Source organism: Hypanus sabinus, chromosome 11 (genome assembly GCF_030144855.1).
Source record: "Hypanus sabinus isolate sHypSab1 chromosome 11, sHypSab1.hap1, whole genome shotgun sequence".
NCBI lineage: Eukaryota > Metazoa > Chordata > Chondrichthyes > Myliobatiformes > Dasyatidae > Hypanus > Hypanus sabinus.
This window is the reverse complement of record NC_082716.1, coordinates 108,408,681-108,414,680: the sequence shown is the minus strand read 5'-3', so window position 1 is coordinate 108,414,680 and position 6,000 is coordinate 108,408,681.

Here is a 6,000-nt window from a genome sequence, read left to right as displayed (position 1 = left end):
TCCAATGGTATTCTTGACATCTTACCTTTCCAAAGAAATTTCCTTACATATTTATTCAGTTCTTGAAAAAACTTCTGAGGTAATTGTATTGGTAAAGTTTGAAATAAATATTGCAATCTAGGAAATATATTCATTTTACAGCATTAACTCTACCTATTAATGTTATTGGTAACATCATCCATTTATCAAGATCCTCTTTTTTTTAATAATGGCAAATAATTTTGTTTATATAAATTTTTTACATCATTAACAACTCTAATACCTAAATATTTTATCCCATTCATTGACCATCTAAATTGAGTTGCTAATCGACATTGATTGTAATTTCCTTTGGTGAGGGGTAAAATTTCACTTTTATCCCAATTTACTTTATAGCCTGATACTTTCCCATATTCTTCCCATCTAAAAGATAATCTTTGCAACGAATGCAATGGGTTTGTTAAATAAACAAAAAACATCATCAGCAAATAAATTAATCTTATATTCTTCTTGATTAACTCTAAAGCCCCCAATATCTGAATCTGTTCTAATTAATTCTGCTAATAGTTCTATTGCCAATACAAATAAAGCAGGTGATAATGGGCAACCTTGTCTAGTTGACCTCGTTAAGCAACATGGTGTTGAAATCTGACCATTTGTAACTACTTTAGCTTGAGGATTAGTATTTAAAGTTTTAATCCATTGTATAAAAGATTTTCCTAACTCATATTTTTCCAATGCCTTAAATAAAAAATCCCATTCCAATCTATCAAATGCTTTTTCTGCATCTAAAGCAACTGCCACACTCATTTCCTCTCTTTCTTGTGCCAGATGAATAATACTAAGTAACCGGGTTATATTATCCATTGATTGTCTGTTTTTAATAAAACCTGTTTGATCCATATGTATTAATTTTGGTAAATATTTAGATATTCTATCAGATAAAATTTTTGCTATTATTTTATAATCTGTATTCAGCAAAGAAATAGGCCTATATGATGTTGGTTTTAAAGGATCTCTATCTTTTTTTGGCAATACAGTTATGATCGCTGTTAAAAAAGATTGTGGGAGTTTATGCATTCTTTCCACTTGGTGTATTAATTCCATAAAAGGAGGAATTAATAAATCTTTAAATTTTTTTATAAAATTCAGGAGGAAAACCATCTTCTCCTGGGGATTTATTACTCTGAAGTGATCCTAAAGCTTCTTCAACCTCTTTTAATGTAAAGGGCATATCTAATCCTTTCTGTTCTTCCAAATTTAATTTTGGAAGGGTTATTTGTGATAAAAATTTATCTACCTCAGCAGTCTTATTTTGTGATTCTGATTGATATAGTTCAGTATAAAAATTTTTGAAAGTTTCATTAATTTCTAAAGGCTTATAAGTAACCTTATTTACACTTGTTCTAATTGCATTTATTGTTTTAGAAACCTGTTCTGTTTTCAAGTGCCAAGCAAGAATTTTATGTGATCTTTCACCTAATTCATAATATTTCTGTTTAGTTCTCATAATTACTTTTTCTGTACGATATGTCTGGAGTGTATTATGTTGTAGTTTTTTTATTAACAAGTTGTCTTCGTTTTTCTTCTGTCATATATCTTTGAGATTCTTTTTCTAACTTTATGATATCTTTTTCCAATTGATCTATTTCTGCTGCATATTCCTTTTTAATTTTATATGTATAACTTATAATCTGACCCCTTAACTATGCTTTCATCGCTTCCCATAATACAATTTTATCCTCAACTGAATGTAGATTTGTATCCAAAAAAAATTGAATTTGTTTTTTCATAAAATTACAAAAATCTTGACGTTTTAATAGAGTTGAATTAAATCTCCATCTATAAATCGATTCCTCCTTATCCATCATTACCATTGTCATTATCAAGGGGGAATGATCTGACAATATTCTTGCTTTATATTCCACACTTTTCACTCTGTCTTGAATATTTTTGATAATAAAAAAAATCAATCCTTGAGTAAGTTTTATGTCTGTTTGAATAAAATGAGTAATCTCTTTCTCTTGGATTAATTTTTCTCCATATATCAATCAGATTTAAATCTTTCATTAATGATAAAGTTAGTTTTGTTACTTTTGATTTTATAGCACCTTTAGTTGATCTATCCCGAACTGGATCTAAACAAAAATTAAAATCTCCACCTATTAATATTTTATCATGTGCATCAGCCAAGTTCAAAAAAAAACTTCTTGTATAAATTTTGCATCATTTTCATTTGGTGCATAAATGTTCATAAAAGTCCATAATTCTGAAAAAAATTGACAATGTATAATCACATATCTCCCCCCCAGAATCAATTATTACATTTTGTATTTTAATTGGTAAAGATTTATTAACCAGAATTGCAACTCCTCTCGATTTTGAATTAAATGAAGCTGCAATGACATTTCCAACCCAATCTCTCTTTAATTTCTTATGTTCTGTTTCTGTTAAATGTGTTTCTTGTAAAAAAAAGGCTATATCTCCTTTCATTTTCTTAATATATGTTAAAACTCTTTTTCTTTTCACAGGTCCATTAATTCCATTAACATTAAAACTTTAAAAATTAAGTAAATTAATCATTCATAATACCTTGGGGATTCTTTAAAATTCTCCATGTTGCTATGAGTCTCTCCCCAATCATCCAGGCAAAAAAGAAGAAAAATAGAAGAAAGATAACTAATATATAAGAAAAAAAAACAAAGTACCCCCCCCACTAATGTTGCGAATAAAAAGAACACAACATTACCCCCCCCCCACCATTGTACGGGTCATGGCAATCGCCATGATTGTACACGTGAAACTCGCAGCCATCGATCAGGAGCTCTTCCAGCTCCCCCGCAAAAAAAAAGAAAATATATTAGTGAAGAAAAAAAAATTAATGTCTCTACTCCCAATTAATACTCCTCAACTATTTTTTAATATAAATGTCCATCAAGTCCAACCTTGTTTCAGTTTTCATCATTAGTCCATTTCATTTCTATAATTCTTTACTTCTTCATGGACATCAGGTAATTCTTGTACAAATTCCTCCACTTTCCAGTAGTCAACGAAGATTCCTCTTTCTCCATTATCCAGGAAAATTATCAATTTTGCTGGGTACTCAATATAAATTTATAGCCCTTTTCCCATAAAGATGTTTTCACTGGATTAAATTTCTTCCGCATCTTCAACAGATCGTAGCTTATGTCTGGAAAAAAAAACTCTTTTCTCTTCTACTATCAGTGGCCCATTTCTCTTTTTAGCACCTTGAGTAACTGCCTTCAAGATCATTTCTTTATCTTGGTACCTTAAACATTTTATCAAAATTGATCTCGGATTTTGATCTTGTTGAGGTCGTGGTCTTAAAGCTCTGTGTGCTCTTTCAATTGCAATTACTTGGCTTCCTTCTTTCATTTCTAACATTTTTGGAATCCATTCTTAAAAGAATTTTATTGGATTTTCTTCCTCTATATCTTCCATAAGACTAACAATTTTAATATTATTTTGTCTATTAGAGTTCTCAAATGCATCCATTTTTTCCATCATCTGTTTTCTTTCTGTTGTCTAGGCATGATTATCGTATTCTATCTTATCTATTCTTTCTGTGTTTTCTTCTATTTTTACTTCCATCTCTTTAACTTTATTATCCATCTTCTTTTGTTCTTCCACCACATTATTGAGTTTATTCTGTATGTTTCTTATATCTGTTCTTATAGCTTTAAATTCATTCATCATATCTGTTCTTATAACTTTTAACTAATTCATTATATATATCAGGATATCTTTTATGTCTCCTTTAATCTCTTCCTTTTTTTCTTCTTCTTTTTCTTCTGGATTTCCCAAAGAGTCTGTTTCAACTTCTGACTCACTTTCAATTTCACTTCCAACCGTAGTTCAAGCTTGTAGTTTTGTTAATATCTGTTCATGCATACTTTCGCGCATGCGTTGTTCTTGCCGTTTCTTCTTAGAGACCGCCGACATTGCTGCAACTTCTTTTCCCACATCATCAGAAATGCCATGCACTTCATCGGGAGAAGATCCAACTTGAGTCCAAGGCTTCGCCGAGACGGCTAGGCCTTTCTCCCCGCCAATTTGCGCAGTCTTCGAAGTAGTAGCTTTCTTCTGTTTCAGTTTAGGAGCCATATCAAAAGATAATCCTGAGTTACTTATAAATAGTTTCTAATAGATATTTGTTAACTCTTCTTCATTTAAACCCTATTTCATTACTTTTTGCGAGGGAGCTGGAATCTCAACGTCTTGACCCTACATCATCACGTGATGTCCCCTGGCACTTATCCTTGTAAGCGAATCAAGTGTTACATCTGCCCTTACATTTCCTCCCTCACCACCATTCAGGGCCCCAGACAGTCCTTCCAGGTGAGGCAACACTTCACCTGTGAGTCGTCTGGTGTGCTATACTGTGTCCGGTGCTCCCGGTGTGGCCTTTTATATATTGGTGAGACCCGACGCAGACTGGGAGACTGTTTTGCTGAACACCTATGCTCTGTCTGCCAGAGAAAGCAGGATCTCCCAGTGGCCACACATTTTAATTCCAAGTCCCATTCCCATTCTGATATGTCTATCCATGGCCTCCTCTACTGTCAAGATGAAGCCACACTCAGGTTGGAGGAACAACACCTTATATACTGGCTGGGTAGCCTCCAACCTGATGGCATGAACATTGACCTCTCTAACTTCCGTTAATGCCCCTCCTCCCCTTCTTAGCCCATCCCTGATTTATTTATTTCCCCCCTCCCTTTTTTTTCTCTCTCTGCCCATCACTCTGCCTGTTCTCCATCTCCCTCTGGTGCTCCCCTCCCCCTTTCTTTCTCCCTGGGCCTCCCGTCCCATGATCCTTTCCCTTCTCCAACTCTGTATCCCTTTTGCCAATCACCTTTCCGGCTCTCAGCTTCACCCCATCCCCTCCGGTCTTCTCCTATCATTTCGCATTTCCCCCTCCTCCTCCTACTTTCAAATCTCTTACTACCTTTTCTTTCAGTTAGTCCTGACGAAGGGTCTCGGCCCGAAATGTCAACAGTGCTTCTCCCTATAGATGCTGCCTGGCCTGCTGTGTTCCACCAGCGTTTTGTGTGTGTTGCTTGAATTTCCAGGATCTGCAGATTTCCTCATGTTTACAAAACTATGAGGCTTTTTCCATTGAGTTTGGGTGAAGACTAGAACTAGAGGTCATGGGTTAAGGGTGAAAGATGTTTGGAGTTCCAACATTTTCTTGCTGATTTTAAAAAAATGATAGAGGACTAATTTTAATCAAGTCTCCAGTTCAAGAGGCAGAGATTGAAATAATGAAAAGACCAAAATCAAACCCGAAACATTTTATGTCCGGTGTAAAAATTTCTGGACAAGCTACATAAATGTATTAATTTTGCCTCTTGTCTCTTATAGTCAATATCAATGTGTAGTTTAATACTTTATCTACAATTACACAGTACATATCAGAGACGATGTTGAAGAAGAAAACTCCATCCATACATTCCTGACTCGCTTTACTGACATCTAACTCCCATCAGGTACACCTCTGCCAATTTCCAGCGGATTAGACGTTAAACTTGCATTCACCTTCAAACAATGAAGGTATAATAATAATATACAATGAATACTATATTTTAGAGCTCTGTTTCACAAGCCAGCCCTCATCGGAGGATCAGAGGTGGATAAGGTGGAGAAGAACTTTAAATTCCTGGGTGTTTTTATTTCGGAAGACATTTCACTGGCCCAACATGCAGGCACAATTGGACGCTACCTCTAAACCTGTTTAGCACACCGAATGCTCATGGGGAGCGCGGTGCTAAAATATTCGCGGATGACCTAATTCGGGCTCAGGGTTTCGTAAGTAGCAGAGCAGCTACCTCGCTTTTGTCGGCCGATACATCCTATCTACCTACAAGGAGGGCGGGTGCGCGCTCTGTTGCAACTCCTCCTTGTTCGGTCAGTCGCTCTCTCCAGACTGCAACCATGGGCCCTTAACTGTCCTCTCGCCCCACCCACGACCAGCCACACCTGGCCAAAGCGTCTGGCGAT